General features: G+C 36.6%; 1 protein-coding gene across 5 annotated transcripts in view; it reads left to right on the top strand.

Moving 5' to 3' along the window:
• The first annotated feature begins 1,247 nt into the window (after window positions 1-1,247).
• The window catches only part of glob1 (globin 1), a 44,829-nt gene continuing 32,536 nt past the window's right edge, over window positions 1,248-13,540 (top strand). The window contains exon 1 of one of the 5 annotated variants that reach the window (XM_067779722.1): window positions 1,248-1,509. The gene's annotated coding sequence lies outside the window, so the exon portion shown is untranslated. Of the gene's footprint in view, window positions 1,808-13,540 lie in introns of all 5 variants that reach the window. The other 4 variants (XM_067779732.1, XM_067779728.1, XM_067779737.1 and 1 more) reach the window with 4 other exon arrangements.

Genomic DNA, 13,540 nt, shown 5'->3' with positions numbered 1-13,540 from the left:
TTGTTTCAGTTATGGTTTCTGTGTCAGCTAAGATTCGGTCCTAATTAAAAATATAGGTTTCTCTTTGTTCAAGTTTCAGCTATCAGCTATCACAGTGGTTGTTTGTTTGCCTTGAAGGTGTCAATGAATATGACACTATGGCATCATTGCAACAGATCTCGCAGCGCTGTGAATAACAATTGGCAAGAAACAGGATAGAAGTAGAAACAATGAAGACAAACAAACAACCGCTGTGATAGCTGATTGGCTATACATAGCAGCGGTGCCTAAACCTTGTCGATGAAGGAATTTAGCAGTTCCCGAAATGAATCTATACAACAAGCCTTGGCAGTTGTCTAAAATTTGGCTTTCTTCTATTCTAATTTAAAATTTGTTCAATTATTCGAACCCGCGATCTTAGAAATCAGTAGGCCGATATAACAACAAAAATTGCAAATCGACAACTTTTCAATAACAATTCTAAAAATATTTGAGAACAACGATAATATTCTATAAATTACAGATAATTTCACAAACATAAATTGATAGCCTTTTGATAACATATCGATAACTTTTTAATAGCATGTCGATAGCTTTTATACAATTAATCGACAGTTATTTGATAACAAATCGGTAACTCGTAGATAGATCACCGATAACTTTTGTTTTCGATAGCAAGTATGAAACACTTCGATATAATATCGATAGCTTGTTTATAACTCGTCGTTAAACGGAAGGTTGCCTTGCCTTGCATTGTTCCCCTTATTATGCTCCAATAACGTTACTAGACATAGGCTTACTGTATCATATTCCCCGATATAACTCACCACTATGAATTTCCCCATATCGTGAGGAAGGAAGTTTACACATTGTGAATGAAACTAAGTGTGATATCTTCTTCATAGACGTCAAAATTCCAAAGTGATTGGATTACCTGATTTGTAATTGTCTATCGCTGTCTCATTCTGTATCTCTTTCTACCACCCGCTGAAGATAGGCGCCGCCATATTGAACACCCTGTCAAAACGCTAAAAAGTAGCCATATTGAACATCCTGTCAGGCAGTTGACAGATAAGATATCACACTTAGTTTCCATCACAATGGGTTTACACATCATACAGTATATATGTATGTATGTATATAGCAACAGCAATCAACAGATAAATAGAATTGAAAGCTTTTAGTGAATCGAGCTTTACGAGATGCCATGCTCACCACAGAGAGAATGTTACTTTTCCAAGTCAAATTTATTACACTAAAATCAGTAATAATTTACATGGTTACGAGTGCGGTCGAAGTGCGAAGACGGTCGTCGAGAAATAGTGCATGGCATTATTGCTGTATAATAAAGTGCTAGTGAATCGAGGAAAACAATGTACATATGTACATATACATTTACTTACATGCGTGTGTACATACATAGTATGTAATTAGAATATATAACAAGCAGTAGAAGATAAGGCAAATTACTATCGAATAAAAAGAAAAACTGAAAAGCTAGTAAATAAATAGCATGCGGCATAATTGAAGGTAAAAACAATTGATGAAAGCGGAAAAAAAGTATGGCCTACTACTTGTGCGAGAATAAGCAACTGTGAAGATACATACGTATATTAAACTAAATTAATAGTAGAGCACACTCGTGATGTGCGTGTGTGTAGTAAGGTACAACCAAAAAAAAAAAAAAACAAAATATGCGAAATAGTTATTTAGTTAAATAGTGCAGAGTGAATGAACAACGTGAGTAAATAAATGCGTATAACTAAAGAGTTGGAAATTTCATAAAAATGTCGACAAAAAACTGAATTTAAAGGGGCTTGTCTATGCTGTTAGTATACAAGTACCATATTTGTGCATGTAGCCGTATTTGTAAAGAGCAAAATATCCCTGCAAAAAATTGTGCGATTAATCCCTAAGGAGAGCGGTCAGCGATTGATCTCTTTTGTCCACATTGGGGTATAATTGATCCCCTCTAGGCCCTTTTGGGTATATTTGGCACCAGTCAGTTTGAAATTTATGTAGCCAATTGAAAACAAAAAACAGCAACGAAATTAATAAAATAAAAAGATTAAATGTGCTTGAATAGAATTATTTAAGAAAAATGCGAACCTAAAATACTAGGACCATATGGGTAAATCCTTAAATGGTCAACCAGAAGTAAAAAAAACAATGTTTTCCGATCGCAAAATCGCGACAGAAAATAGATGCCTTGATATATCTTATACTTCAAATAATTACTATTTTACTGTTTTTTTCTTTAGACTGCCCAAAAAATACATATTTGCCAAAAGTGCGTTCTCTTATGCAGCTATTGTGTGTTTTTATTAAATTTGTTTACTAATTCCATTAATTCAATACTAAATGTGTCTCTCTAATCTTTATTCTATTATTGAAAGCAGTTTTTGCTCTTCGATATTATCTTATGAAAATACTTACAACTCAGCCGTATAACTGTTAATCACGCATTAATGCTATGCGTCCAGTATGTAACGTCCATAACGAAAATTTCCAATTTTTTGTCCAAAAAAAAAGTGGTGCGTTGAAAAAATACAGCGAAATCATTTCTTAAGCAAGTTGCATTAAAGTTAGGAGAAAAACAAATAGAAATTCGTAAAAAGTTATTAGTCAATCCATTTTCCTTTCATAACTTTTGTAACGTCCGAACGGTAAGTCTTGTTATCAATTATTTTTGTGTAGTTTGAAACAGCTCATTTTTGAAATAGAGCCCCAGTTGCCTGCATTCAAACTGCATACATTTATTAAGCGCACTCGACAAACTTATTTTGAAAATTTAAAAATGACTCTTAAGCCCAGGGAACTAGTTATCCAAATTGAGTTTGCTGAAAACTATAGAATTACAGTACAAAACGAAGTCCAGCCTGCTCATTTCAGCTACACATAAGTAACACTCTTTACATGCGTAGCATGAATATATGGTCGGGCACACTCAGTTGCTATTGTAAGTGATAAATTGACACGTAGCTTATCAAAAACTTGCAGCAAAGATATGACATTTCAAAAATGTTTGTATTTTCGGATGGTTGCAGCAGTCAATTTAAAAATAAGTTTATCTTAAGAACCATCACGCACTTTGCTCAACGCTTCAATACGAACTTTTTTCAGTGGAACTTTTTTTGCCACATCCCATGGCAAAGGAGCGGTGGATGGAATTGGAGCTTTCGTGACGCGCAAAGTCTGGGAACTTACCAGAACACAAGACATAGTCCTGAGCAATGCTAAACATTTTTATGATTGTGCAAAATCAAACATCACTGGAATTGAAATAATTTATATGTCGTCCGTTAAAATAAATGAAGAAATAAAAGACTGAGACGGAATTTGGAATAATGTAAAAAATATAAATAACTTGATGTCTCACCACATTTTCACTTACTCTCATAAGAATAATATAGAAGCTGCTATAACATCGAAGTCTAACCCAATAAATATTTATATCTGATAACACAATTTCTATGTTCAACTAATTTTGCAATAAAATAAACCCATTTATTTTATAATTTACATTGGAGGAACATATTTGTAACGTCCGTAACGTAACGTCCGAACATTTTTGTGTCATGATTACAAGGTCAATTCAAACCGTGGACTGTTTTGATAATGATTATCGCTTAACTAATTTTTTCGCTTCCAAATCCTTCTTGGCGGCTTTATATTTCTTTTGCCCAATTCGCAGGAATTAGATGAGTTATAGGAGAACATAAATGTTAGTTTCATTTTGATTAACGTCCGAACACTAGTTTGGATCCCAAAAAAATTCTTAACACCACATACTTACAGTTATAACACTTTTTCTATGTAAGTACTATCTCACAGTATTATTTCTAACCTACGACACATATGCTTTTTTGCTGTAGTGCGATCTAAAAATCCAAAGGGGCGTGCGAACATAACGTCCGTCACGCCAGGATTTGCCCATATGTTCCATTATCGTAAAATTTGTTTTGTTTTTATTATTCTACAACGCTAATACGAAAAAAATAAAGAATATTGGTTTAAAAAATTATAAAATCCGTAAGAACAAAGACCCTCAAAAACAGTACCCGTGCAAATAGGACGTGATGAACAGTACCCGTGAGGGAATAACGGAGAGTGGAAAAAGGATCTGTCCGACAATACCCGTAGGGGTGCAAAGAAGGCGTTTCGCACAGTACAAAAAGGATCTGTTCGACAGTACCCCTAAGAGTATAAAGAGGACTAGCCCGACACAAGCCGTTGAGGCATAAAAAGGTACAATTGGTCTCTCCATAGAACATGCTCACTCCAACCCATATAAGGAGATCAGAGCTGGCTATATTCGCATATTCCTTTGCGACTCATCCCGGATTCATCTTAGACTAATCGCATTTTTTGCAAGGATATAAATCAGCAACAAATTCTACTTTTCTTACAAATGAAACAAGCGCAAACACATCCATACATACATGCACATATGTATAATTGCGCGTGCGTATGTGTGTGTGAGCTTGTGTATGTGAAATTTAAGTTTAAAGCGGAACAGCTGATTGTGCTATGTGCTCTGAAAAACAACTGAAAAACTTAAACAAGACAAAAAAACTTCACACATTTGTCCTCGAAAATGAAGAGAGTAGAAATGTCTGTAAGAGTGAATGCTGGAATATGCCAATAGCACCAGATGTTTATCCTTAAACTTTTTAAAAAAATTGTACAAAGTGTGTCCTTGCGCCTTGAGTCTCGTATATGTGCTTAGATAAATGATGGTGGCGTGAGTGGCGGGTGTTGCTTTCTCCTTTGTAATGCTGGTTTTGTTTTTTGTCTTTTATTTTATTTTTATGGTTTATAGCACACGTTTATTTTTAAAGTGACTACAACAAAAGCATTTGCAGTTAAATGAAACTACTTTTTTAATGTGCATATTGCATGCACTCGAATGTATGTATGTAGATTAAGCGGGTCCTTATAAATTAAATAAACGATTTATTCCAATCTCACCCCTTCATATGGTAATACCTTGGTAATAATATCACATATCAATTTTGTTCCCGATTGAAGACGGTTCAAGGAAGTCGCATACCAGTCGAACTTAAGACTGTTCAAAAGAATTAAAATTAATTTTTTTCACTTCCAGTACTTATAATCGATAATATCATAGTTGGAGATTACACATCCAATTTTGGGCCCGCTAAGTGTTTCGCACAGTGGTTAAATTTAAAGTTTTTGCTGTATATGAATAGTTTCTTAATAGTATATTCTGATGCTGGCACCGTGTACAACACTATCTAGACGCTAGACGTTTCCAATCGCGACTACAATTTATTAATGATATACCCACCCTTATTTGATCTACCTTGGGTACAGAAAATAAAAAAAAAAAAATATTTCAATATTTTTCAGTCTCCAAATAAATAAATAAAAATAAATGTAAGGCGCGATAACCTCCGAAAAGATTTTAGGCCGAGCTTCTCTTCCAATTTGCGTCGTTCTCCTTTTTAGTTTTTCCTACAAATTGGGGGGACGGGGACTACTTTTTTAATGCCGACTCTGAACGGCATCTGCAAGGCAAATGAGTTTTCATGGCAGAAATACATTCGGAGTGCTTGCCAAACACTGCCGAAGGGCGACCCCGCTTAGAAAAATTTTCTTCTATTTGAAAAAACTTGTTTCTAAACTTTGTAGGTATGTTGCTTTGCCCTGGGCGTGAACCCAGGATCATCGGCGGCGCCACGGCGGCGGCCAAATAGAAATCTTAAATTTGACCCCTGTACGACACCCATGTTACCAAACGGGACCAAAGCTCATATGTGATATTCATATGTGTCCTAGGTATTATTTCCTGAAGGGGTGCGACTCGAAAAATACATTTATTTGACCTGCCCTAGTATATCCAAAGGCGAAATAAATATGTAACACCTGGTTGTATAGATACCTAGTCGGAAATTAAGCGACTTTAATAAGTACTCCTTTTTCAACTGCATATATAATTATAGTTTTTTATGTGGAAATTTTTTAATGCTTGAAAACAAGTGGAAATCTCGGTAACCTAGAATTAGGAACAATTTTCTTAAGAGCACCGTTTTTAGTACAAAGAACTTATAAGAACGCTTATAGCTATTCGATTTTTTTTGTGGTTTGGGATGGAAAATGCCGCAGGACCCGCCTTTACGTGGACATAAAATCACCCATTTCGAAACCGTCGCCGAGCCCGGAACGCCTTTTCGGAATACATCTGTCAAGCTGACTGCTTCTGATCAACATCATCATTAATTGTCATTAAACTACCTAGGCGATTTCAGTCGTTGTGTAACAAGTCACGCTGCCCAACCTAACTGGCGCCAATTGAAAGTATTGAGGGTGATCGCACTTCTTCTGCCTCTTGCAACTCATTGAACCCCTTTACTCCGCTTCCAAATACAAGTGCAAACTGGAATAATTTCTGAGACGGAGCGGCTTTATGCATATGCATAACATGACCTACTCAATTAATCGAATATTCAAATGCCCTAATATTAGATTTTCAGCATCCGATTACTTTACATCGATTAGTCGTACATTTTCGACTATTCGAATCATTGCTCGTTATCGACTATTCAAGTAAGCGCTGCTGAATGATTACTCGAATGCTGACGTATATATATGTAGGTAAACTAGAATGCATGAAAATTGAAATGTTATTAAAAAACAAATATAAAAGTCTCATATCAAAAGAAATCAGCTGTTCTACCGTTTAAACATCAATAAATTATATGCGCTTGCGTTGCCATCTGGCGAATGCTAGCAACTGCCGGTAATGCAGTGTTAATTCTTATCAAATATTCACAATAGAGCCCTAGTACAAATAGATTTCTTTGTGTGCTCACAATCGTTTATTTTTAATAAATTATTTTAATAAAATATAACCAAACAAAAGCACTACGACTAATAATGCCCAAAGTTCGATAATAGCACGAATCCCAATCTTTACAACCAAAACTTTATTTATAGATTTGGATTCCAAACAAGAGCGAAAAAGGAACCTATACATCAAAACAACAATTAGAATAATATATGTATAAGATATATGTTGTTTCATTACCTAGCTTAAAATTTGTGATATTGTTACGAATATTACCAAAACTAAGGGGTGCTGCTATCTCTAAGCCGATGCTAAGCAGTGACGCGAATTCACATCCATAGATCAATCATTATGTATCTACATAAACGAAACAATAATTGCGTCTACACATATGTACCATGTACGTATACGAGCAGCGGAGAGTCAATGCACAAACACATGCATATATCTGAGATACTTCTATAAGTATGCAATGAGAAAAAATATAAAATTGTGCAATTGTAGTTACAGCTGAGAGCCTAGTAGATTCTGGAAGCGCCTAGAAGATGCAACGTTGAAATCAGACAGTTTATAAACAACAAGTGTAGAGGCGCTGGAGTTCAGTTTGATTTGAGATTTCGATTAAGACGCTATCTAGCGAGCAAGAGCCAGTATTATTTTGAATAGTAGAGTTTCATTTGAGCTATCAATCAGTTTGGTTATTAAGCAAGCTATTCGTTGCAAAGTTTGAGTGTTATTGTGAAGTACTTTAATAAAGGCCATTTTTCATTATTAAATATTGGAGTCATTTATTCAACAGTTTAGTGATTCGAACTTAGCAGAAGGGCAAATAAGAGGATTTGCAAGTAAATTCGTTACAATATTATTAAAGAAAATAAGTAAGTCTTCATGACTTTGGCTCTTATATCGAGTCTGAACATAATACGATTAGGTAAGCAGAAATTTTTTCGATTTTTTCGTCCGGAAAGGAACTGTAGTTGCTTTGTCAAAATATCATTATGATTGAGATCTTTTGCACATGTAATATTTGGAGTTCTATCGTGATTCGCGTCGTGCTCCGAAACATTGAATCAGTCGATTTTCCATCATCCCCAACTGAAGCTCGACCACTCATTTTTTGCACTATTCAAGCGATGTAAATATGCTGCTGAGCTCAGTACTTTTGTTCAATTTTGATTTTTATATGTGCGTTGCTGCGTCAGAAGCATCATTGGTCACTAGATTATTCAATATCGTTTAACGTGCGTAACCGTCTATGGAATACTCAACCTCGCGGTCTCAAACACGGATCTAATTGCATGATAAATAGCCCAACTATCGGCTCCATGTTGCCTACCACAACACTTCGTGGCTGAATAATTGGTACCAAAGTAGCTTGTAATCAGGTGTGTCGCTCTCAAGGTCTTACCTTATGATATGGAATCTACCTAAGCGTCCAACATTTTAAAGATAACGGCATTCAGCTGCAAAGCAACTCAACCTTTAATTGCATTACTTTTCTATTCTAAGCACAAATATTTCGCTGTAACATTTTCTAATGCTAGCGCTCAGCAGATGCATGATACAATTCCACAATTTTAATATTAAGACAACTGAACAGCCCATAATGAGCATAAACCTGCATCGCTATTAAGAGACTGTATTTCAAGCTTGCCAACGCATCATAATTGAAATGTCCGTTCGATATGAATAACTACTTCAACGTCATCTATAAGAGATACATCTTCATTAATCGGAGGTATTTTGACTCTTTGTTTTGTAGTTGTAGTTATATATATACGCTCATACTAGGGTGAATCGCAACAAGAACCCCGACCTCCCGGGTGACTAAGCCCGGTTAACGCAAGCATGCACGCCCGCTCCGAGCTCCCTAGTGTCAGTTGCAGTAGAATACTGATGCGGTCCGCAGAGCCCAAAGCAGTTCCAAACATTTCAAAAAGATGAGTGGGCACAAACCCACTCTTACATTTATAAATTGTTATTCACAAACTTATGCATTTGCTTTATCTTCAATTTATCAACAGATTACAACGGGTTAAACAATGGGGATGTGATCAGCCTTTTCTTTGACCTTTCGTAGAAGGGTATTTGAAATATTTATGCTTAGATTAGAATAAATAAAGAGACAAGGGTAAACTTGTAAACTTGTTGGCAGACCAAGAGTAAACTATATGACAACTTTTCAACGAAGAAGACCGCAAAACTCCGAAGGGAATACATTATGGTCTTATTCGAAGGCTGAAGTAACCGCATTACTCCGAAGAGATTGCTTTATTGCCAACTTCGCCGAAAGTGAAATCATTGCATTAAGGAAAATGTTGAAGGCAAATCCAAAGGAAAAAGTCAAAGGCAAACGATATGAATCTACAACCCTCACGATTCAGCCGAATTCTCAAGACAGGAATCAAGGCCAGAATACAAGCATATGCGATATATTGTATCAGGTCACAACTGGCTTGTCCTGCTCCTCGCGGTACAGTTTCTCACGACCGTGATAGGGTCGCGCAGGTTATAAACCAATTCCAAACTGCTCCCTTTTGAGTGAAAACCACTCCAGGATTGGTTAGCATTTTTTTATAACGCGTCACTAATACGATGACGTCCATTTGCTTCGTTTTAGGCGTCACCAATAAGATGACGAACATCGGCTACATGCTACTATGATCCCCTTTTACGATCGGTATACTTACCGCGAGCAAACTCTACAGCCCCTAACCCCACCCGCAGGGGGACTCGACCACAAAATGAACAATTTTTCAATAATGTTGTATTTAACTGAACAGAGTTGTTGTAATTCTGCATTGATTATTTCGGTTATTATTTAAAAATTACGCCAGGACTATTTTAAGAAGAATTTCAAGATCGTCGGAACTGAACCTTTTCGCAATAATTTAATCTCTAAATCTTTGGTATTGAATGGCCCTAAATGTTATCTCACAGCATGTAATACCAAAAAAATCCAAAAAAAAAAAAAGAAATCTGAATGTAGTCACGAAACTTGCCTTGATATGTCTCTGAAGAAACAGACAATATTGGTATGTATCGGGCTATCCCCGGGTTATATTAATTTCTTGTCAACAATTCACCATCAAATGTGTATTCGTGAAGTTCGCCGGCATTCTTGCGGTTCATTAGGTGGATTTAAATTTAATCTAATGTGCTATACAAGCGGTTTTATATCCTACCTGCATATTACTGACACGAAGAAAATCAAAAAATATAGAACATATTTTTTGGAGTTACCTAAAACTTTTACGAGGAATCGGTGTTCACAACTCTCTTATCAGCCGATTTTCGCCGTAGTTGGATTAAATTTGTCGCCTTGGAAAATTAAACACTCCTCTTTTTATTTCTTAAGCAATGGATATTCGCCATAACCGCAAATACACACAAAAATTGGAAAAATGTCGGTGTTTGACATTTCTACCAAAATATTGATTTTCTCGAAACTTGTGTACGCTTATGGATTTAGCACCGGAATCGGAAACAACGATTCAACAAAGAAGGCAAAGCTGTAGCTGAGAGGTCGAATACAAGGCTGCGCAATAATATATATATGATTCTATTCTGAACTCATTTTCGTTCAAAAGAAGCAAAAAGGATACAGATGCTATACATATAGGGCGGAATTTTAACATCACTAAGCCGTTATTAAATAAATGCACAACAACAATAAAGCAATCTGCCACTCTTGTGTACGTAAACAAATGAATCATCATACACACACACACATACATACAAGGCAACGGAGAGATACTCACAAACACATGTAAACATCAGCCGAATACACACGCATATGGCTACAAACTACAAATATACATGTATATGGCTGGTAACCAGGCATGAAGTTCCCGAAATTACTAGACCTTAGGAGAAATGTGTGAACGAGGAAACCGAGAGCATAAAAGCAGCGCAAGCTGAGGCATGACTAGTCAGTTTTGATTTAAGCACGCTATTGGTTTTGAAGTATAAGTGTTATTGTGAGTTCTCTCAAAGTAGTCTAATAAACACCATTTTGCATTATTGAATATTGGAGTTATTTATTCAACAGTTTAGCAACTCGAATGTTAGCAGAAGGTTTGGAATAAGCGGAATTCCCCAAAATTCGTTACAATATATTTAATCGATTAAAGTATTGTGGTAAGACTAATAAAAAAGGGGCGGGTCACGTCCGTTTTCAAAATTTATTTAAGTTTTGTTCTTAGCCCAACTATACCACTACTAAGGTAGAATACCAGTAGAATGTAGTTAAATACCATAGTGTTATTGCAAACTTTATTAAGGTTAGAACTTTAGGAAAAGTGAGAGTGGTCTTTAACCGATTTTGATTATCTTCACTCAGTCTATATAATTTGGCAAGGATAGTGTCTATGTAATATATTTAACGGCTTTTGATTTACGCTTCTTTTACGCTTGTTTAATTTTCGTCTTCTAAATGTGTGCGGTGCCACGCCCATATTCCTAAATTTTTGTGGAATTCATGTTTTGCGTCAAAAAACCAATCCACCTACCAGATTTCATTAGCTTGGCGACATTCGTTTTTAATTCAAATTCTCAATTTTTTTTTCAATTTTTCTAAATTTTCAATATCAAAAAAGTGGGCGTAGTTATCGTCCGATTTCGCTCATTTTCATTACTAATCTATTCTGGGTCCAGGTAAGTCCGTATACCGAATTTGGTGAAGATAACTCTATATTTGCTCAAATTACGTGGTCACGGACGGGCAGACGGACGGACTGAAGTGACTTAATAGAGTTTTTTTTAGATACTAATGATGTATGCAAGTCTATATCTATCTCGATTCCTTTATACCTGTTCAACCAACCGTTAGCCAATCAAAGTTAGTATACAAGTGCAACTGGGTATACAAATTATATTAACTTCATTCTAGATATACATATGGTTCATACATGGCGTATACGTTATGAACAAAGGCGATTATTCGATTTGAATAAGGTATTGAATAATCGATGAGCTACGATTATTCGAATAATCTAAAAAAATCAACTATTCGAATAGTGAAATTCGATTAATGAGCGTTCAAAATTCCGCAATGAAATACTCGAACTATTCGAATAGTTTTAGTAGAGTCTTCCAGATAATTCTTCTCTAGAGCCAACCCGTCCTCAGCATCATAATTCCCATAATCTGCACTTTTTGCAAATTTCATCTTGCATGAATAAAACCCTTTCCAGGCCACAAAATTTTCCCGAATGCACCGGCTATGAATAATTTAATTAAAAGCACATGGAATGCATTTACATTATACTTCATTTAATACGGATCAGAACACGTTACTAAATATTTGATACAACGTGTAAAATATAAATATATATACATGACATACATCCATGTCTTTAATTGTGTGGCAAATATCTGACTGACAAATACTTGTGTATATACACAAAGCAGTCATCAAGCAAAACATTCCAACCTACATATGTATTGTGCATAGAGCAAAGAGTAGAGAGCAAGTTATGCATTGGCATGTGCACAAATAAACATATGTATGTACATATTTAGCAATGTTCATCGTAAACACAAATATGGAAAAGTATGTGAGTGTGCTTTAGTGAATTATGTATGGAAGCCGTAATGAAGGTCTTTGACCATAAGGCTAACCGCGTTATCATCAGAGTTCGGAATGATTGGCATATAGAAAACACCGGCACCGCCGAAATCTGTATGGCAGATTCAAACGCCAATATTGTGAATCATGTTGTCGGACAAGGCTACGTCCACGCAACTACGAATACTACCACAATAGTAAGCTGTTACTTGTCCCCGAATGATCCCATTCAAAAGTTCAGGCACAAACTTGAACTTATTGAAGACAACCTGAGGGGCTTAATTAGTAACCTGGTTGTGGCGGAAGACCTTAGCGCAAGAGCCGTCGAATGGGGAACGTACTCAACACTGGTACGACCCCAACATACCGACGGCCGGGCTTTGGATTCTCGATCCCCGATATAACACTAGTCTCAGAAAGCCTGCTGCTGACCGCTGCTGGATGGAGAGTCATAGAGGACGTGGCTGGCAGTGATCACAACTACATCAATTTCCACCTTAATGATTCTGGTCAGAGGCAGATTCCGAACGGGTAACGTTAAACAATAGCATGGGACGCATCCAAGGTCGACTCTGCAATTTTCTCCGCATCAGTACTGGCGAATGCCCGACGGATAATCAACAACTCCAGTGCGACCAAGAAGAAGAGCTTAAAACTGCCGAGCGCTCTATGAAGCCTTGAAAAGCACCTGGGTCCGACAGAATAACCGCGAATGCAATTACGCTAGTTGCAAATAACTGTCCCGAACTTATGTTGTACATGTACAACAAATGTCTCAAAGAAAAAACTTTTCCCACCATATGGAAGACAGCACCACTGGTTTTCATTCCAAAAGGGAAATGAGATCTCAATTCTCTATCATCCTACCGTCCTCTGTGCATTTTGGACACAGCAGGGAAATTGATGGAGAGCCTCCTGAAGCAACGCCTCACGAGAGCATTAGAGTACGGCGAAGGACTGTCTTTCAGACAGCATGGTTTCCGGAGGGGGTACTCTACAATCGATGCCATAGCAAAAGTTATAGACGTAGTCAAAACTGCCGATACAGCGTGAAACAGAACAAGACCTATAGTATTGCTGGTCACGTTGGACGTCAAAAACGCTTTTCAGCCAGGTGGGAGGACATGCTATGGGCACTAGAAAGCATTTTCAAGATACCGCAATATTTGCTAGAAATTTTA

Source organism: Eurosta solidaginis, chromosome 1, assembly GCF_040869045.1.
Source record: "Eurosta solidaginis isolate ZX-2024a chromosome 1, ASM4086904v1, whole genome shotgun sequence".
Lineage (NCBI taxonomy): Eukaryota > Metazoa > Arthropoda > Insecta > Diptera > Tephritidae > Eurosta > Eurosta solidaginis.
This window is presented reverse-complemented; position numbering and strand designations above follow the sequence as displayed.